Here is a 22,742-nt window from a genome sequence, read left to right as displayed (position 1 = left end):
CACTACTCTGCTATCTAGCTATTCCTGTGTGGAAAGAGCCCAAGAGTCTTTGGGAGCTCAGTTATATAGTGGATCTAGTAGTGCCCTCTAGTTGTAGTGTCACAGCTAAGTGTTGTGATTAACCCTTTAGTTACATGTCTGTCTACATATCATTGCATCCCCCCCTTTTTCTTTACATTTCTTCCTTGGTAACAAGGAAAAATGGATTATAATATTAAAGGTAAGAACATGATATGCATGACTTATATACACATGAAATATAAGAAACAAAATGTTCATAAGTCCAGACTGTTGGGTTGCCTTCTTCTTCGTGAAGACGTTCTCAGTGTACGAGGTGGTGATGTTGAAGTACCAAGAAGCCATCATCAGGTATTCGAATGGTCGAATCACTTTTGATGTCTGACCTGGTCTTTTTCTTGTGCTTGTGGTATCGATTCTGTATGTCATGAGCCTTAAAAACTATGCTGCTTCTTTGTCTTGGAGCAAATATGAATTCGTGAAATTCATTGGCATGACATTTGTTTTATGTGAACAATGTCCATGTTATGTTTGAACTCTCTCCATTGTTTTGGACTGTTCTATTACATTGTCCTGTAGTTGTAGAGTTGTACCATGTTGTATAGGTTGTTGTTTTGTTGTCATTTTTGTTGTTGTTGTTTTTGCTGTTGTTGTTGTTGTGCTCAATGATTGCTCCTGGTGGAGAATTTGAGTCATTCTCAAACTTTTCAGTATCAGTGTCATGTGTGGTATCTGATGTTTCATTGAGCTTTATGGTTTGAGGTTTGTGTGAATGATCTGATGTTGCACTGATCTTGGTGACATCAGTCATTTCTGGTTGATTTGATTCCTCTTTGATTCCTTGGTACTCCTCTTCTGGAGTCATTTCTGGTTGATTTGTTTCATCTTTGATCATAGAATCAAGAATCATAGAATTTACAGTGTAGAAGGAGGCCATTCGGCCCATCGAGTCTGCACTGGCTCTTGGAAAGAGCATCCTACCAAAGCCCACACCCCCACCCTATCCCCATAACCCAGTAACCCCACCCAACACTGAGGGCAATTTTGGACACTAAGGGCAATTTAGCGTGGTCAATCCACCTAACCTGCACATCTTTGGACTGTGGGAGGAAACCGGAGCACCCGGAGAAAACCCACGCACACACAGGGAGAACGTGCAGACTCCGCACAGACAGTGAACCAAGCCGGGAATCGAACCTGGGACCCTGGAGCTGTGAAGCAATTGTGCTAATCATTATGCTACCATGTTGCCCTCTTGCAAAGAGGATGCCCTCTTTGATCTCTTGGTGCTCCTCTTCTGGAGTCAATGTCGTCAAGATTTCAGTTTCTTGTAGGTTGTCAAGAGTAGGTGAGGTTTTACTTGATGTGGTCTCACTGGACTCATGAGTAGTTTTACTTTGATTGTTTAGTGCTTCTGTATAGTCGAGCTGAGATCTGTTAGTCTCGCTGTGATCTTGCACATCTTGTATGTTGATTATGATCACATTGTCACTATTATCACATACAGTGGGTAGACTTTCATTGTCTTCTTTTTGTTGTTCAAATGAGCTGGGTAGACTTTCATAGTCTTCTTCTTGTTGCTCAATAAGGTGGATAGACCCTCATAGTCTTCTTCGTGCATGGTTGTCGCTCTGGAGTCTTTATTTGCTTCCATTCTGGAGTCTGTCAACTATCTCTCTGTGGAGTCTATCATTGCTCTGTGTGTGGAGTCGTGCAGTGTTCTCTCTGTGGAGTCGATCAGTGCTCTCTCAACGGAATCAGTCAGTACTCTCTGTGTGGCGTCATTCTCTTCTTGGCTATTTGACAGGTTGCAGTCATCCAATGTATCAACGATCTGCCATTGCATCATGGTATTGGATTCATCAACCATGAGTAGAGTCGTATTGAGCTTTTCAACCGTGTCGCTGATGCTATGATCACCATATCCAAATAACTTGGCCATGTCTGAGTAGTATTCTTCAATAAACAAATCATCTTCTTTGGTTTCGGATTTGTCATTGAGCTCTTCACTTTTAATTAACAAGTCATCTTCTTCAGTGTTGGATTTGTTAATGTGCTCTTCACTTTTTATGCTGCAAATTGTTTGTACCGTGGTGCTGCGAAAGTTATTTTCAACTGTTTGTTGAAGTTCAGGTATTGTTCTGCCTTTCAAGGTAAAATATTTGGATTTTGTAGCTTTAAAATTCTTATTTTTAATTTTCGGCCAGTTTCCCTTTAAGTGGGTGTGGTCTGAATCTTCTGATGCCATGATGCTCATGATGTAATGTGTAGGCATCGATTGCACATGCGCAAATCGATTTTCTTCCAGAGTGCGCTCTTTTTGCAACTGCACATGCGCAGCTTCTCGTGCATGCGCAGAATGGTATTTTGCCAATTTGCGTCTTTTCTGGATGAGCGCATGTGCGTACTGCTCAGAGTGCTCTCGTGCAAGATGGATGCCATTCAAAATGTGCTTCTGTATCGAGTGTGATACTGCCTCTACCTCATGGTAAGTGTTCGCTCCATTTTTTCACGGATTTTATATTCTAGGTAATGATTCTTTGATTGTTCATGAGCAAGGCATTTTTGTATAGTGATTTCTAATGTTAAATCCTGTTCACTTAGCAATTTATTTCTGAGGTGCTCATCATTTTTGCCCCAAACTATTTGGTCACATACCTTAGAATCATGCAGCGTTAAAAAGTTGCAGGATAGTGCCAGCAGTTGAAGGTCTGTTGCAAAGCTGTTGAAAGATTCCTCTTTCCCTTGCAATCTGTTTGCAAAGATGTAGCACTCAAATACTTCATTTGACTGTACTTTACAGTGGCTATCAAATTTTTTAAACATTCTTTCATACTTTGTACAGTGTGTAGAGGAGGGTTTCCTGACACAATATGTGGATAGGCCAAAAAGAGGGGGGGCCACATTGGATTTGGTACTGGATAATGAACCGGGCCAAGTGTTAGATTTGTTTGTGCGAGAGCACTTTGGAGATAGTGACCACAATTCGGTGTCTTTCACTATTGCAATGGAGAGGGATAGGGCCATACGGCAGGGCAAGGTTTATAATTGGGGTAGGGGAAATTATGATGCGATTAGGCAAGAATTAGGGAGCGTAAAATGGGAACAGAAACTGTCAGGGAAAGGCACAAATGAAAAGTGGAGCTTGTTCAAGGAACAAATACTGTGTGTCCTTGATGGGTATGTTCCTGTCAGGCAGGGAGGAATTGGTCGTGTGAGGGAACCATGGTTCACAAAAGAGGTTGAATGTCTTGTCAAGAGGAAAAAGGAAGAGTATGTAAGGTTGAGAAAACAGTTGGGTCGCTTGAGGGTTACAAGGTAGCAAGGAAGAGCTAAAAAAAAGGGCTTAGGAGAGCTAGGAGGGTGCATGAGAAGTCCTTGGCGAGTCGGACCAAGGAAAACACCAAGGTTTTTTACTCTTCTGTGAGAAATACTCAGATGTGAGAAGGAGAGGGGTCATGTTTTTGAGGATGAGAGTGTGATACAGGCGGATAGGCTGGAGGAGGTACATGTTCTGAGGAAGGATGTATTAGCAATTTTGAAAAACCTGAGGGTCGACAAGTCCCCTGGGCCAGGTGGGACAGACCCAAGGATTCTTTGGGAGGCAAGGGATGAGATTGCAGAGCCTTTGGCTTGATCTTTGGGTCCTCACTGTTGACGGGGATAGTGCCAGAGGACTGGAGAGTGGCGAATATTGTTCCTCTGTTCAAGAAAGGGAATAGCAATGACCCTGGTAATTATAGACCAGTTAGTCTTACTTCGGTGGTCGGTAAGTTAATGGAAAAGGTCCTGAAGGATAAGATTTCAGACCATTTGGAAAGATGCAGCTTAATCCAGGATAGTCAACACAGATTCGTGAAGGGTAAGTCTTGCCTCATAAATTTGATTGAATTCTTTGAGGAGGTAACTAAGTTGTAGATGAAGGTAGAGCAGTTGATGTCATATACATGGATTTTAGTAAGGCGTTTGATAAGGTTCCCCATGGTCGGCTCATGATGGGTGTGGGATAGAGGGAAATTTGGCCAATTGGATAAGTAACTGGCTATCACATAGAAGACTGAGGGTGGTGGTGGATGGAAAATGTTCAGACTGGAGACCAGTTGCCAGCGGTGTACCACAGGGATCAGTGCTGGGTCCTCTGCTATTTGTGATTTTTATCACTGACTTGAAGGAGGGGGCTGAAGGGTGGGTCAGTAAATTTGCTGATGACACTAAGATTGGTGAGGTGGAGGGTTGTTGAAGGCTGCAAAGAGACATTGATAGGATGCAGAGGTGGGCCGAAAAATGGCAGATGGAGTTTAACCCTGATAAGTGCGAGGTGATTCATTTTGGTAGAAAAAATTTGAATGCGGATTACAGGGTCAACGGCAGGGTTCTGAGGAATGTGGAAGAACAGAGAGATCTTGGTGTTCATGTCCACAGATCTCTGAAGGTTGCCACTCAAGACGATAGAGCCGTGAAGAAGGCTTAGAGTGTGTTAGCGTTTATTAACAGGGGGCTTGAGTTTAAGAGCAACTGTACATGACCCTGGTGAGACCACATTTGGAGTATTGTGTGCAGTTATGGTCACCTCATTATAGGAAGGATGTGGTAGCATTGAAAAAGGTGCAAACGAGATTTACCAGGATGCTGCCTGGTTTGCAGGATAGGTCTTATGAGGAATGGTTGAGGGAGCTAGGGCTTTTCTCTTTGGAGCGGAGGAGGATGAGAGGCGACTTAATAGAGGTTTATAAGATGATGAGGGGGAGAGATAGAGTGGACGTTCAGGGACTATTTCCTCGGGTGGATGTAGCTGTTACAACGGGGCATAACTATAAGATTCAGGGTGGGAGATATATAAGGGACATCCGAGGTAGGTTCTTTACTCAGAGAGTGGTTAGGGTGTGGAATGGACTGCCTGCTGTGATAGTGGAGTCGGACACTTTAGGAACTTCCAAGCAGTTATTGGATAGGCACATGGCACACCAAAATGACAGGGAGTGGGATAGCTTGATCTTGGTTTCGGACAGTGCTCGGCACAACATCGAGGGCCGAAGGGCCTGTTCGGTGCTGTACTGTTCTATGTTCCATGTTTTGTCTTGTCTTGACCTTCTGTGTAGTTTAAAGAATTGTAGATCTCTATCGCGTGTGGACCAGCCATAGTCATAAAGGCTATTTTTCGAGCATCTGTCGCATTTGTTAAATCAGACGCTTCAAAATACAATTGGCATTGTTGTCTAAACACCTGGCAGTTAACGTTAAGGTTACCAGTGATCCGGAGGTGTCGAGGTGTTCTGTCCATCGAGTCGGGAATCATTGAAGTTTTGTTCTGAAGGCAATGCTTCTGTTGCCGAATAGCTGTCTCAGTTTCTCTCTAAACTTACAAAATTTTATTCGGTAGATTCAGTAGTCACTCTTGGTACCATGTTATATTGTATTGCTACTCCTGGTAAGAGTAGTGGAAAAAGCCCAAGAGCCTCTGGGAGCTTAGTAAGATAGTGGATCTAGTAGTGCCCTCTAGTGGTAGTGTCAAAGCTAAATGTTGTGATTAACCCTTTAGTTGCATGTCTGTCTACATATCATTACAATAGGATGGATGTGATAGCAGTGGAAAGGGTGCAGAGGAGATTTACCAGGATGTTGCCTCGGTTGGAGAGCATTAGTTCTAAAGAGCGATTGGATAGACATGGATTGTTTTTCTTGGAGTAGAGAAGACTTAGGGAAGACATGATTGAGATGTATAAAATTATGAGGGGCATAGATAGAGTAGATAGGAAGAAACTTTTACCTTGGTGGAGGGATCAATGACCAGGGGACCTAGATGTAAGGTAAGGGGCAGGAGGTTTAGAGGGAATGTGAGGAAAAACATTTCGACCCAGAGGGTGGTGGGGGTTTGGAACTCACTGCCTGAAATGGTGGTGGAGGCAGAGACATAGAACATAGAACATAGAACGATACAGTGCAGTACAGGCCCTTCGGCCCACGATGTTGCACCGACATGGGAAGTCAAAAAACAAACGCCATCTAACCTACACTATGCCATTATCATCCATATGCTTATCCAATAAACTTTTAAATGCCCTCAATGTTGGCGAGTTCACTACTGTTGCAGGTAGGGCATTCCACGGCCTCACCACTCTTTGCGTAAAGAACCTACCTCTGACCTCTGTCCTATATCTATTACCCCTCAGTTTAAGGCTATGCCCCCTCGTGCTAGCCATTTCCATCCATGGGAGAAGGCTCTCACTGTCCAGCCTATCTAACCCCCTGATCATTTTGTATGCCTCTATTAAGTCTCCTCTTAACCTTCTTCTCTCTAACAAAAACAACCTCAAGTCCATCAGTCTTTCCTCATAAGATTTTCCCTCCATACCAGGCAACATCCTGGTAAATCTCCTCTGCACCCGCTCCAAAGCTTCCACGTCCTTCCTATACTCCAAATGCAGCCGTACCAGAGTTTTGTACAGCTGCAACATGACCTCATGACTCCGGAACTCAATCCCTCTACCAATAAAGGCCAACACTCCATAGGCCTTCTTCACAACCCTATCAACCTGGGTGGCAACTTTCAGGGATCCATGTACATGGACACCTAGATCCCTCTGCTCATCCACACTTCCAAGAATTTTATCATTAGCCAAATATTCCACATTCCTGTTATTCCTTCCAAAGTGAATCACCTCACACTTCTCTACATTAAACTCCATTTGCCACCTCTCAGCCCAGCTCTGCAGCTTATCTATATCCCTCTGTAACCTGCAACATCCTTCCGCACTGTCGACAACGCCACCGACTTTAGTGTCGTCTGCAAATTTACTCACATAACATTTAAAAATTATTTAGATGTGCTCTTGTGATCCCAGGGCATACATGGTTATGAGACAAGTGCTGGAAAATGGATTTAGAATAGTTAGGTGGGTTTTTTTGACCAGTGGAAATTCGATGGGACAAAGGTCCTTTTCTGCGCTGTATGATTCTATGACTATGATTCTATGACGCTGAAAGGAACATCTGTCAGCACCCTCTCCTGCTAAAGTCAGGTATAGACCCACCTCCAACCTTTATATCTGCCCTTTGGAAAATATTGAGCTTACCACTACATACACCCACCTTATTATTGAATTAGGAAGTGGATATTTAACCAGCTTAAACAACCTTTAATAAAACATTGGATTGAACAGTGGATTAGACCATAGGACCATAAGCCACAGGAGCAGAATTAGGCCACTCGGCCCATGGAGTCTGCTCCGCCATTCAATCATGGCTGATATTTTCTCATCCTCATTCTCCTGCCTTCACCCCATAACCCCTGTGTGGTGATACACCACTGTACTTCCCTAGCTATGTACATAGTTATATAATAGTTGTGTGTAACGTGGCCCTGTAATCCTGTGGATTGTACTGTTTATTGTACTGTAGGTCTGTAGAGGTTCGGGCACCTGTATGTAACCTGACCTGGCCACGGAGAGCTCCGCCTTGGCCACTCCCCTGGGAGTTAGGTATAAGACCCAGCTTCTGAGAACCTGACCCATTTTGTCTGGGGTCGTCTGTGTCAGGTAAGCTTCCTATGTAGTGTATTAAAGCCTTGGTTAAAGTCTCATATGTCTTTGTGGTTTTTGACGCTTAGTGCATCACCCTGATCCTCTTATTAATCAAGAACCTATCTATCTCTGTCTGAAAGACACTCAATGATTTGGCCTCCACAGCCTTCTGCGGTAAAGAGTTCCACAGATTCACCACCCTCTGGCTGAAGAAATTCCTCCTCATCTCAGTTTTAAAGGTCTATGGTCTGAGATTGTGGCCTCTGGTTCTAGTTTTTCCTACAAGTGGAAACATTCTCTCCACGTCCACTCTATCCAGGCCTCGCAGTATCCTGTAAGTTTCAATAAGATCCCCCCTCATCTTTCTAAACTCCAACGAGTACAGACCCAGAGTCCTCCACCGTTCCTCATATGACAAGTTCTTCATTCCAGGGATCATTCTTGTGAACCTCGTCTGGACCCTTTCCAAGGCCAGCACATCCTTCCTTAAATACGGGGCCCAAAACTCCAAATGGGGTCTCACCAGAGTCTTGTACAGCCTCAGAAGTACATCCCTGGTCCTGTATTCTAGCCCTCTTGACATGAATGCTAACATTGCATTTGCCTTCTTACCTGCTGACTGAACCTGCACATTAACTTTACGAGAATCATGAACAAGGACTCCCAAGTCCCTTTGTGCTTCTGAGTTCCTAAGCATTTCCTTATTTAAAAATAGTTGATGCCTAAATTCCTCCTTTCAAAGTGCATAACCTCACACTTTTCCACATTGTATTTCATTCGCCACTTCATTGCCCACTCTCCTAGCTTGTCCAAGTCCTTCTGCAGCCCCCTTGCTTCCTCAATACTAACTGTCGCTCTACAGGATTGATGACTTCTGAAACTGCCTACCTCCTGCATCATTAAACGATGGTGTTGAGGTTGGGATCTGAAGTCTTAATGCCAGATATTATGCTTCTGCAGAACTACAGCAGGTCTGCTTTGGAAATATAAAATTGAGCCCTCTATTTCCAGTAGCAGAAACATTATTAACCGGATGGCACAGATTGAAGGTGATTGACGAAAGAACCAGGGACAACATGAAGAGAATCATGAACAAGGACTCCCAAGTCCCTTTGTGCTTCTGATTTCCTAACCATTTCCCCATTTAGAAAATAATCTATGCCTAAATTCCTCCTTCCAAAGTGCATAACCTCACACATGTAGGTTAATGTGCCTATGCCTTTAAGGTGGACTTCACCTTTAATTTGAGTGGCTGGTAAACTGGTGATTGACCTATGGCCTCAGGCAAGGCAGGTTGCAAGGAGCTATTTATGTTTCAATTCAGCATATTCCAGGAAGATCAGTGCTAACATACCTTGATGGACTTGGCTGTCGGTCAATGGACTTTTTCGAGTTGCCGGGCTTTATCAATTGGCCCCTTCCAATTCGTCAGAATTTTCTCTGGACTGCATTAAGGCACAGAGCCTTTAAGTTTGTCTTTTTCAGTAAGTTTTAAAGTGCTGGTGGACAAGGATAAGAGTGGTCCTCGGATGAATGTGCTAAATTGGAGGTAGGCTAATTATAACAATATCAGGCGGGAACTGAAGAACATAGATTGGGGGCGGATGTTCGAGGTTAAATCAACATCTGACATGTGGGAGGCTTTCAAATGTCAGTTGAAAGGAATTCAGGACCGGCATGTTCCTGTGAGGAAGAAGGATAAATATGGCAAATGTCACCATCCTTGGATAAAGAGGGATTTGTAGGCCTCGTCAAAAAGAAAAAGGAGGCATTTGTCAGAGCAAGAAGGTTGGGAACAGACGAAGATTGTGTGGACTATAAGGAAAGGAGGAAGGAACTTAAGCAAGGAGTCAGGAGAGCAAAAAGGCGTCACGAAAAGTCATTGGCAAATAGGGTTAAGGAAAATCCCAAGGTTTTTTACACGTACATAAAAAGCAAGAGGGTAGCCAAGGAAAGGGTTTGCCCACTGAAGGACAGGGGAGGGAATCTATGTGTGGAGCCAGAGGAAATGGGCGAGGTACTAAATGAATACTTTGCATCAGTATTCACCAAAGAGATGGTATTGGTGGATGTTGAGTCTGGCGAAGGGTGTGTAGATAGCCTGGGTCACATTGAGATCCAAAAAGACGAAGTGTTGGGCATCTTGAAAAATATTAAGGTGGATAAGTCCCCAGGGCCTGATGGGATCTACCCCAGAATACTGAAGGAGGCAAGAGAGGAAATTGCTGAGGCCTTGACAGAAATCTTTGGATCCTCACTGTCTTCAGATGATGTCCCGGAGGTCTGGAGAATAGCCAATGTTGTTCCTTTGTTTAAGAAGGGTAGCAAGGATAATCCAGGGAACTACAGGCCGGTGAGCCTTACTTCAGTGGTAGGGAAATTACAGGAGAGAATTCTTCGAGTCAGGACCTACTCCCATTTGGAAGCAAATGGACGTATTAGCGGGAGGCAGCACGGTTTTGTGAAGGGGTGGCTGTGTCTCACTAACTTGATAGAGTTTTTTGAGGAGGTCACAAAGATAATTGATGTAGTTAGGTCAGTGGATGTTGTCTATATGGACTGCAGTAAGGCCTTTGACAAGGTCCCTCATGGCAGACTGGTACAAAAGGTGAAGTCACACGGGATCAGAGGTGAGCTGGCAAGATGGATACATAACTGGCTTGTCATAGAAGGCAGAGAGTAGCAATGGAAGGATGCTTTTCTAATTGGAGGGCTGTGGCTAGTGGTGTTCCGCAGGGATCAGTGCTGGGACCTTTGCTGTTCGTAGTATATATAAATGATATGGAGGAAAATGTAGCTGGTCTGATTAGTAAGTTTGCAGATGACACAAAGGTTGGTGGAATTGCGGATAGCGATGAGGACTGTCAGAGGACACAGCAGGATTTAGATCGTTTGGAGACTTGGGCGGCAAGGTGGCAGATGGAGTTTAATTTGGAGAAATGCCAATACCGGGGGCAGTGATGAGCTTGGTCTTAAGCTTCTCCCATTCATGCTCATGGGTGGGAAGCCATTGGCAGTCAGTCGTCTTCCTGACCAGGTTCCGGAGAGCTGCGGTATGGGAGGCGAGGTTGGGGATGAACTTCCCCAGGAAGTTGACCATGCCCAAAAATCGGAGGACCGCCTTCTTATCATCTGGCGTCTGCATGGTCGTGATGGCTGCCACCTTGTCCGTATCTAGCTGCACACCCAACCGGGAGATGTGGTCCCCTAGGAACTTGAGTTCCGTCTGGCCGAAGGAACATTTGGCTCTGTTGAGGCGAAGGCCTTGGTCCCGTATTCGATTGAAAACGCGCTGGAGGCGACTGATATGCTCCTGCGGGGTGGTGGACCAAATGATGATGTCGTCAACAGAGACGTGTACATCCTCAATGCCCTCCATCATTTGCTCCATGATCCGGTGGAATACTTCTGATGCCGATATAATCCCAAACGGCATCCTGTTGTAGCAGTATCTGCCAAACGGGGTATTAAAGGTACACAGCTTTCTGCTGGACCTGTCTTGTTGAATTTGCCAGAATCCTTTCGAGGCGTCAAGTTTGGTGAAGATGTTGGCCCGAGCCATCTCGCACGTGATCTCCTCGTGCTTGGGGATAGGGTAATGCTCCCTCATTATGTTGCGATTCAGATCCTTTGGGTCAATGCAGATCCGGAGCTCACCGGAACGCTTCTTTACGCATACCATGTTACTGACCCAGTCGGTTGGTTCTGTCACTCTGGAGAGCACTCCTTGGTCCTGGAGGTCCTGCAGCTGCTGCTTGAGGCGGTCCTTGAGGGGTGCTGGGACTCTGCGAGGTACATGAACAACAGGCTTGTTTGAGCAGGATTTTGTAAGTGTAGAGAAGTGTGCCCAGTGTGCCCATGCCTTCGAAAACGTTGCGGTGCTCGTCGATGATGGCACTGAGTTGCGCCCTGAAGTCCGCATCCTGGAAGGCAGACGTGTCCTCTGGAGAGAGAGAGTGTACTCGTTGAACGAGGTTTAGGAGTTTGCACGCCTGTGCGCCTAGCAGAGAGTCATTCGAGGAGCACGCAATCTCGAAGGGAAGGATGGCTTTTCGCGAGTTGTGTGTCACTTCGAGTTGGCATCAACCGGTAGCAGGAATGACGGTGCCATTGTAGTCCACTAGTTGGCAGGTCGACGGAAGAATGGTTGGTTTAACCCCAAGGGTCTGAAAGTCTGACAACGCTAGGAGATTAGCGGAAACACCAGTGTCTAGGTGGAATCGTATCTGGGATCGGTTGACTGTCAGGGTGGCACACCACTCGTTGTCTGGATCAATGCTGTGCACCGACAGCGGCTGGTGGTTTTGATTGGGGGACAGCCTGTTCTTTGTTACAACAGCGACTCAAAAAGGCTCCCTCGGGTCCTCGGTGTCACTGATCTGCGGGAAGTCGGAATCGGACTCGGTGAACGTGGGTTGAATTGCCCGAACGTTCCTGCGAGGCTGGCTGAAGTGGTGAGAATTGGCAGGCTGAGCTGCTCGACAGCAGGCAGCATAGTGGCCAAGTCTGCCACATCGTAGGCATTGTCGCGATTTTGCGGGACATTGCTGCTTTAAATGGGCGGAGCCACAGTTGCCGCACGTCGTGACATCAGTACGCTCGTTGCACCACCGCGCATGCACAGTGCAGTCCTGCATGGTGCACACCATGGAACTGACCCAATCGGTTGGTTCCGACTGCGGGAGGCCGCAAAAAGCGCGCAAAATGGCCGCCCTCATCCAGGCTGCAGCCTTGGATGTGTTCAGTTGGTTGAACCCGTTCCGCCTCGTGGAGACCTTGCCGTGCCGTTTCAACCGCCTGTATGTGGGAGTACCGGCTGGTGGCATTTTCATGCAGGACACAGGTCTCGACGGAAGTCGCCAGGTTGAGTTGCTTAATTTTGAGGAGCTGCTGACACAGGGGGTCCAACAGAACACCAAATACGATCTGGTCACGTATCATGGAGTCGGAGGTGGGCCTGTAGCCGCAGGACTGCGCAAGGATGCGGAGGTGTGTTAAAAAGGATTGAAAACTCTCGTCCTTACCCTGCAAGCGCTGCTGGAACAGGTATCTTTCAAAGCTTTCATTGACCTCTATGCTGAAGTGGGTATCGAATTTGAGGAGAACCATCTTGTACTTTGTCTTGTCCTCGTCGTCTGCGAATGTGAGGGGGTTGAAGATGTGGATGGCGTGTTGCCCGGCCGTGGAGAGGAGCAGAGCAATGTTCCTGGTGTCTGAGGCGTTCTCCCTGTCCGTGGCTTTGAGGAAGAGCTGGAAGCGCTGTTTAAAAATCTTCCAATTGACCCCGAGATTGCCGGTGATGCGGAGCGGCGGCGGTGGGTTGATGTTCTCCATACTTCAGGATGCCGGAATGCTGATTAGTTGCAGGTGGGTCTCAGAAGTGCTAGTATGCAACCACTCCTTGTACCATGATGTATTGGGTGTTCTGGATCACAAATAGGTCACCAACACTGTAAATGGTACAACTCTATTTTATTATAAGGTTAACTATATTAACATACTTGAACTGTGGGTAAATGCAATACCAGCTTTAACTGTTGACCCTTGCCTAGTCCTAACCAGGTGATGCACTCAGCACATGGTGAATGTCTGTGTTGCAGGCTGTGAGCTCTGTGCTCCGAGCTGGCTGCTACTAGAATGAGCAGGAACTCTCCTGTCCCCTGTCTTTATAGTGCGTGTGCTCTCACTGGTGATTGGCTGCAGTGTTGTGTATGCTGATTGGTCCCACTGCATGTCCATCAGTGTGTGTGTGTGTGTGTGTGTGTGTGTGTCTGCACCATAAGATACTGGTGTATATTATGACACCGGAGTCACAGGACGGCAGCCCCCACGAATCGCACGTGTCGGGCTGAGTTGAATATGGCGACCAAGACGGCAGCCCCCATCGGTCGCACATGTCGGTTGGTTTTGAAGATGGCGGCCAAGATGGCTGCCCCCATGAGTCGTACATGTCGGGCTGTGTGGAAGATGGCGCCCCCCACGAGTTGCACGAGGCAGATGACGCGTCTGAAGGGGGCGTTCCCGGCTGACATGCAGCCACATTGCGGGGTCTGTGGGCCTGTGAGTCCGTGGATGAGCCTGGTTCGCTTTAGACTTCGGGGCTTTACGTCGGGCCAGGCAGACTCTGGCAAAATGTCCCTTCTTGCCGCAGTCGCTGCATGTTGAGGTGCGGGCTGGGCAACGCTGCCCAGGGGTGTTGGCCCTGACCACAGAAGTAGCATGGCGGACCCCCGGTCTGGACGGGCAGCCGTGCGGCACAAGCCTGTGACGTAGTCGGACCTGGTGAGGGCCGCATCGGTGGTGCCCACAAGGGGTTTGTTGCATCTGCGGGGAATGCGCTGAAGCTCTGGTAGGCCACCTCTAATGAGGTGGCTAGTTTTACCGTGTCCTGCAGGTTCGAGGCCCTGTTTTCCAGCAGTCGCTGCCTGACGTAGTTAGACCGGACCCCAGCGACGTAGGTGTCCCGGGTCTGCAGCTTCAAGTGCTCCTCGGCCTTCACATCCTGGTAGTTGCAGTTTCTGGCGAGTCGGGTCAGGTTCTCCAGGTACTCGTCCAGCGATTCCCCGGTGTGTTGACGGCGGGTAGTGAGAAGGTGCCACGCGAACACCTCGTTTACGGGCTTCACGAAATGCTCCTTCAGCGTCGCGACAGCCGCACCGTACGTGTCAGCTTTCTCAATCATCACGGAGATTCGATGGCTCACCCGGGCGTGGAGGAGGCGCAGTTTGAGGGCGTCGGAGGGTGGCATTTCAGAGGAGTCGAGGTCGGCCTCGAAACAGCGGAGCCAGTGGGAGATGATCTCCTTAGCTTCTGTTGCTCGTGCGTCGAGGTCGAGTTTATCAGGCTTTAGAACGGCTTCCATAGTGATGTCTTCGGTTAATAAATTGTTGTACAATCAATTCACTGCAAGACGATGAGAACAAGTGAACAGAGGCTTTATTAACTAAGAACTTGCCTGCCTGTGAGTTCAGTAACAATGAGTGCCGCCCACAGGTGGCCAGGTCTACATACAGCCCCGGGGGGCGCGGAGCCAGAGGCGGAGCCCACCGGGGCTCCTGTACAATACATGGTGGTAGATCGTATTACTATTTCCTGGTCATAGGCCACAGTATTATACAGACAGGGTAGATCGTATTACCATTTCCTGGCCATAGGCCACAGTACTAAACAGACAGTTTATACTATGGTGAATACATTCACCACACTCGGTAATTGCCCACATCTGTCTCTTTGGGCAAGTAGAACTCTTACGTTTTAATCTGGTTCAGTATTATACCAATTTCATTTTGGAACATCTCCCAGTTTATTCAATAACAGACTTGTCAAGTTTTCAGGGAACATTCTTTGTCTTATGCCATTGAAGTCAGTCTTGTCGAAATCTAAAATTTTTGTGATATTTTTCACATTTCTCCTTTCCAAAATATAGAATTGACTTCAAGCGCATTCTAATCACTATTAGGTAAATGTTCATACACCATTAGGCTGTTACTAAATCTATATTACCTGTTTTCCTTTGGTTATAAGACATATTGTTATAGAAAACATTTCAACACACTCAAGACATTCATTACCCTCTGACATTTGCGAAGCTGCTTATCCCATTCTACATGAAAATTTAAATATCCCATTAAAATATACTTGACTACCTCCAATTTATATAATCTACCATTTCACAGCTGTTAGCAAGAGTCTATGAACAGCCCCTTTTCAAAGGCTTCTCTATTTCTTAAGTTTACCCATCAAGTCTCCATTTTCTGCTCAACTCTCATTATATCCTCTTCATTGTTGAAGTGTTTTCATCCTTAATCATTGAAGTTACTCTTCCCCCTCGCTACCATATTCTATAACCTGGTATATTTAGTTGCTTGTCCTCCCCACCTTGCAGCCATGTCTCAGTAATGACGACCGTGTCATCCCCTCTAAGTTGAGCTTTCACCTGTGACACAAACTGGGCTTCATTCTGGTGGTGATGATGCACCAGGACAGAAAGTCCTGTCCTGCAGATTCAATGGGTGGGAGTCTCTGGCCGCTTTCATCAGGTGACCGGAGGATCCCTCCCAAGGTCAATGGATTTTTCCATTGTCGGCGCCGCGCCCACGGTGTTCTTGAGGTGGGCGGGGCGGGAAAATCCAGCCCATTTTGTTCCCAGGCTTCATTGGCATAATTCACCTGGGGCAACCAGACAACCCCGGCCTCTTCGAGGACCACCCCAGGATGGGCAGCTGGCTCTTGGGGGATTAGGGATACCCGCTGAGGACATGGCTAATGACGCCTATATAGAGGCCAGAGACTGAAGCGGAAACTCAATATAACGAGGCCCATGTGGCCACTTGGGCTGTCATTGAGTGGTCATCGGACTCCTCAAAATGCGGTTCCAATGCCTTGACTGCTCTGGTTGCGCCCAACAGTACAGCCCCCCGGAGGGTCTCCCACTTTGTGATGGTCTGTTGCATCCTCCACAATCTGGGGATGAAGAACATGTGCCCACCTCTGAGGAAGAGGAGGACATTGATGATGAGGAACCACCTGACCAGCAGGGGCTCGAGGACAAGACAGATGATCCGGAAGATCAGCCAGAGGTTGCAGAACAGGTGGCAGCCGTAAGGGTCCTGCAAGCCCGAAAGACCAGGGAGGCTCTCATACTCGTCCGCTTCACTTAGGACATGGCCTGGTCCGTCTTCCCAAACTCCCATTTCCCACCCTCCCAGGGTATGTGACACATCACTTCAGGGTGCTGGGATTGTGTCGGCACCGTCAGCTGGTCACTGTCGAGAACAGGGGGGTGATGATAACCCGCAGAGAGCTGAGCGCCGGTGCTCCTTAATCTATGCCATAGTCTGGCTCACACCCATCACCTGCCCGCAATGTGGCAGGAGCGGGGGGGGTGGCTGGGCAGATGGGCCAAGGATTCGTAGGTCGGCCTGCATTGCGGAAAAAGTGACAGAGGCACCATACTGGTTGTGGTGAAGTGTTTTTAATGTCTCACAGGTGTCCAACAATGCCCCACTAACCCCACCACCCCCTCACCCCCTACCTACCCCCCACCCTATCCCCTCCTCCCCAGTGCCCTCAGTGATCCTCAACATGCTTGCTTGCTCTACGTCTTGGTGTCTCCCCAGAATGTACATCATGGGTGGAGGCATCCAGCTGCTTACCTCATACCCTGGCCTTCGATGCCCCTGCCGGGCATCCTCTGTGGGCTCTGAGGCCCAAGGACACCAGTTTACTTGGTGCACAGCCGTGGGATGGGTCCGCATGGCACCCAGCGTCCTCACCTCCTGCTCGATGCCTGCAGGACAGCGAGCCTGTGGCTCCGGATAATGGCAGCAGCATGGAGTGGGGTGTGATTTCCCTCTTTCAGCCGAGGTTGAATTGGGATCTACCTCCCAGTCCATCCCTGTGGTAAAACCCTGGCATAAACTGTCATTCAGCAGCCCATGAATAATGGAGGTTGCACCAGGAGAAACAAATCAAAACAAAATGCATATTTAAATGAACAACATATCACAGCTTTTATTACCAAAATGAAAAGATGTGAATCAGAATAAGGGGGATAATTTATTCAGTAACAGAATGGTTTCTCTGACATATCTAAACCGACTCCCCAGTCCATTGTTATTAAACTGAATGGATCCACTTTGCAATTCAAACAGGTTGCACCAGCCATTTAACTCAAACTGCCGACAATTGGAGGTAATGAAACTGGAAAAGTTAACACACAGATCAAAGGTGGAGAGCAGGGTTATGACAGCAGATAATAAATGCTCAACAACACAAGCTGGAAGGGGGTAAGTGATGTTAAAAGGGAGGCTGGATTCTAGTTCAGAGATTTATGCCTCCACTGCACATGAGTCGAAGTGATGCAAATCCACCAATCATAGAACATAGAACATAATCTTCCCTTGACTATTAAAAAGCCAAATTAAGAGTTGAAATGGAGAAGGTTTGGAGACTGGCAGATTTGACATGGAAGGTCAACACACCGATAGCTTGAAAGAGAACAATGACTTATTACCTCATGTTCCACAGAAGCTTCATTCACATCACTTCCTGACCTTTAACCACAATGGCAAAGTGATGAAGAATCTCTATCTCACTATCCAACTCTTTGGAAACCTGTGCTATAGCAGTTAACTTCATTCCAGGCTGGGAATTTCATTAAAAATCCCGAATGAAATATGTTAAAAACCCTCCCACCTCTTCATGGTGGGACACTCAGCCACTTTGCAAATCACCCCCATAAAAATAATAGCAGGATGCAGTGTGCTGGGGTAGTTACCAGGAGCTTCTCCTGCACGTCCCACATTGTCACATGTCCCCATTCATTAGATTCATTGGATCACTCAAGTACCCATTCTGAGGAAATGTCTGGTGGATATGTTAGCTGTATCACATGTGTCATTATCACTAGTTCAGCCACTGATCCATCACATTCTGGACGGGATTCTCCATTAGCCGATGCCAAAATCGGGCAGAGAATAACTCTCGGCGGCAAAATCATGGCAGGCTCCGGTTTTATGCCGAATCGCGATGCTCCGCCTCCTCAAAAACGGCGTCAATGTGATGCACGCCGCGCATAGTTGAAACACCATTCACATATCATTAGCGGGACACCCGTGATTCTCCACCTCTGATAGGCTGAGTTCCCGACGGTGTGGTCCACGTGTGCTCTCACAAATCGTGAACCTGGCGTGATGGCTGCTGAGAGAGAGAGAGCGTACGGACAGTGTCCAGCACCACCATACTTCGCCAACAGTCAGGCTGCTGGCCGGGGGCTTCTGCCAGGGCTGGGGGGAGTAGTGGGGATGGCCAGGAGCTGGGCTGTGAGGTCGGGGTGGATGGGTATGCAACACCATTACCACAGCCGGTAAGGCAGCCATGTGGCTGCGCATGCCGTTGACAGCCCGCTTTAAACCTGGTGCCCTGGGTCGTACAGGTGACCCTCCCCCCGGGTGCCCTCTGGCCCCAGCCCACCCATCAGCTGTATGGACGCTTCAGCACAACCTGTCCCATCTTTTCGGCCCCGATCAGTGTGTATGTGGGTGTTGTATTGTTTAAACGCGGCTGTAGCTTGTCAGCCCTGCGAGTGCCCATCACGGACCCGGCGAATCCTGCACCATTTTTCATGGGTTTCGATGGTGTTCCACGTGGTGCCGGTGCTAGCCTCTCACCAGTAGCAGAATCGGAGCAGGTGTGGCACTAATGTTTCTGACGTGAATGTCCTTGGATTCTCCATTGGCATCAACACTTAGACTCAGAAACGGAGTATCCGGCCCTATTTTCCTCAAACCTTCACCACAAAATGCGAGTACAAGGTACCACATATATACATTATTTTATACTTTTATCAGCTGCCCAAAGTCTCAAGTTTTGCAATTAAGCCGTGATAGCATCATGTCTGCCTTCCTTTAAAGCATGCAGGGGAAAATAAATTATATTAATTGTTATACCTCTAGAGCAGGAGGACTATCAGATAGCACAGATGGAACGTAGGATCTTACACATGTGAGATGGTGGTATTATGGTAATATCACTGAACTAATAATCTAGAAACCAGCTCACATTCTGTGGACCTGGGTTCAACTCCCACCATAAGAGCTGGTGGAATTTGCATTCAATCTGGAATATAAAGTGAGTTTCAGTAATTGTGACCATGATAACCATCACTGATTGTTGCAAAAGCCCATCTGGTTCACTAATGCCCTTTAGGAAAGGAAATCTGCCAACCTTATAGCTGGTCTGGCCTACATGTGACATCAGATGTGCTTGACTTTAAACTGACCTGTGAAATAGCCGAGCCAGCCACTCAGTTCAATGCTGGCCGGGACGGCGGTGACCACATCCCGTGAAAGAATAAAGAGAAAAATAGTCTCTAACCATCTGAAATGAATTATTTCAGATGAAAATCAGCCAATCAGCTATGCCAGAGCAATTAGTAAGCAGCAATCTGCTTGATCAGCTAAATTGTTTTGCAGCATTTCATCGATCACTGCAATGCTTGCTTTCACAAGACGTTCAGCTGCAGTATTAATCACCATGATGTTTCTAGGAGGGATTCTCCGTTGCCCGACGCCAAAATCGTATTCGCCGATCGGGCGCGCGCCGCACGCTGTTGCGATGGCGTCTGTGCATCGCTTTGAGGCCCTCCCCTGATGCTCCTTTCCCGATGGGCTGATTTCCCGACCACGTGGGTCTCGTGTGGTCTTAGTTTTCGTAAACCCGTCGTGGCGGCTCCGAACTGTGATTAGCGCCGCCACAGTCAGGCAGGAGCCGTGCTGCTGGCAGGGGGGGGCTTCGGCGAGGGCTGGGGGAACTTGTGAGCGGGGTCCAGGGGGTGGCGATGTCCCCAGGGGGACACTATTTGGCTGGCAGAGTCCACTTGCTGCTGGCCCCCCACCAGGCGGAGCATCAGTGCGGGGCAGCGCCGACTTTTTCAGCGTAAAATTAGATACTTCCTCCGAATATAGCCTCAAAACTGGAGAATCCAGCCCCAAGTTTTCACAAATGTGTCTGAACTCAACTGTTATTAAATTATCAGACGGCTGATGGTTCAGCACAAGGCTGAACCTCTCTCATCTACAGACCATGTAGAGCTGATAGCATCCAGAGCAAAATCTCAGTTAGACAAGAATATCAACTTCCACATTTTCACTGGAGATTTCGACCTTAACAGGGTAACGTGGGGTTTATGGAACCATAGAATTCCTACAGCGCAGAAGAAGGCTCTGAAAGAGCACCCTATCTAGGCCCACAGTTTGAACTGTGGGAGGAAACCGGAGCACCCGGAGAAAACTCTTGCAAACACGGAGAGAACGTACAAATTCCACAGAGAGTCACCCGAGGCTGGAATTGAACCTGGGTCCGTGGTGCTGTGAGGCAGGAGTGCTAACCACTGTGCCAACATGCCCACCCATCTGAGAGAAAACAGCCGAACAGGTAGTTGGTTCATAATGTTTCTTAATTCACTTATTTCCTGTTGATCAATAATGAGGTTTTAACGATGGAATGACAGAAGAGCCACAGATCGAGGAAGATTGATTTTTTTGAGGGGGTGTGTAATGATTGTTCTAGTTGAGTACATTTGCTTCAGAGTTTTATAATGATTAACTTAAGAGTCGAAAGAATCAAATAAATCATATTTTAACATCATTTTACATTAAAGCTGCTCCCACAATAACATGAATGGTAAAATTGCCATGTTTAGTGGTTGCTAAACTAACTTTTCTTCTCAAACCAATATCGTTATAACACCATACCATCTCTGCATTGTCACTCGGCTCTAACCCACTTCCATTCATATCTGTCTAATCATAGTCTGAAATTCAATTGCAATGGCTTCTCTTAAGATGGGACAGTGGCACAGTAGTTAGCACTGCTGCATCATAGTGCCTTGGCCCGGATGCAATTCCAGCCTTAGGTGACTGTCTGGTTTCTGTGCTGTATATCCTATGTAATCCTATATCTGGTTTCTGTGCTGTATACCCTATGTAATCCTAAATCTGGTTTCTGTGCTGTATATCCTATGTAATCCCATATCTGGTTTCTGTGCTGTATATCCTATGGAATTCTATATCAGGTTTCTGTGCTGTATATCCCATGGAATCCTATTTCTGTGCAGTACATCCTGGCTACAAGTTAGTTAGTCATTAACTTATCTTTAACAAAGTCATGTTGGTTCAATCTATTCAGCTCATCTTTGACAGCTTTTACTGCCTTTGCCACTACTGCTGTTCCTGGCTGGCCTGTGTTTATTCTAGAATTTATATAGGATTACATAGGATATGCAGTTTAGAAACCGGATCTCGGAATATATCAGATATACAACACAGAAACCGAAAATAGGAATACATAAAATATACAGCACATAAACCGGATACAGGAATACATTAGATAAACAACACAGAAACCGAATGTAGGAGTACATAAGATATACAGCACAGAAACCAGGGGCGCGATTCTCCGACCCCCCACCAGAGATTTGGCGGGGGGTGGGAATCGCACCGCGCCAGTCGGCGGGGGCGGGAATCGCGCCCCTATCGGCGGGCCCACCCCTGGCGATTCTCCGGCCCGCGATGGGCCGAAGTCCCGCCGCTGTCAACCCTCTCTGCCGGCGTGGATTAAACCACCTTTTGAAGGGCGGGACAAGGTGGCTCGGGGCGATCTGGCCCTGGGGGGGTGCCCCCACGATGGCCTGGGCCGCGATCAGGGCCCACCGATCCGCGGGCGGCCCTGTGCCGTGATGGCACTCTTTTTCTTCCGACTTCGCCATGGTCTTCACTATGGCGGAGGCGGAAGAGACCCCCTCCCCTGCGCATGCGCGGGGATGACGTCAGCAGCCGCTGACGCTCCCGCGCATGCGTCGCCTGGCGAAGACCGTTCAGTGCCAGCTGGCGTAGCGCCAAAAGCCTTTCCCGCCAGCCGGCGGAGCAGAAACCACTCCGGCGCGGGCCTAGCCCCTCAAGGTGAGGGCTTGGCACCTAAAGGTGCGGAGACATCCGCACCTTTGGGGAGGCCCGACGCCGGAGTGGTTGCCGCCACTCCATTACGCCGGAACTCCCCGCCCGCCGGGTAGGGGAGAACCCCGCCCCAGATATAGGAATACATTAGATATACAGCACAGAAACCGGATATAGGAATACATAAAATTTACAGCATATAAACCGGATATAGGAATACATTAGATACATAACACAAAAATCAGAATTAGGAATACATTAGCTATGCAGCACAGAAACAGGATATAGGAATACATAAAATTTACAGCACATAAACCGGACATTAGGTATACAACACAGAAACCAGAATTAGGAATAAATTAGATATACAGCACAGAAACCGGATATAGAAATAATTTAGATATACAACACAGAAACCGGTTATAGGAATACATTAGATATACAGCACAGAAACCAGAACTAGGAATAAGTTACATTTTCAGCAAAGAAACCAGATATAGGAATACATTAGTTATACAGCACAGAAACCGGATATAGGAACACATTAGTTATACAACACAGAAACCGGATATAGGAACACATTAGAAATACAGCACAGAAACCGGATATTGGAATACATTAGCTATGCAGCACAGAAACCGGATATAGGAATACATTAGATATACAGCACAGAAACCGGATATAGGAATACATTAGTTATACAACACAGAAACCGGATATAGGAACACATTAGAAATACAGCACAGAA

The sequence above is a fragment of the Scyliorhinus torazame genome, chromosome 17, assembly GCF_047496885.1.
Source record: "Scyliorhinus torazame isolate Kashiwa2021f chromosome 17, sScyTor2.1, whole genome shotgun sequence".
Lineage (NCBI taxonomy): Eukaryota > Metazoa > Chordata > Chondrichthyes > Carcharhiniformes > Scyliorhinidae > Scyliorhinus > Scyliorhinus torazame.
Note: the sequence above shows the minus strand (reverse complement) of the source record.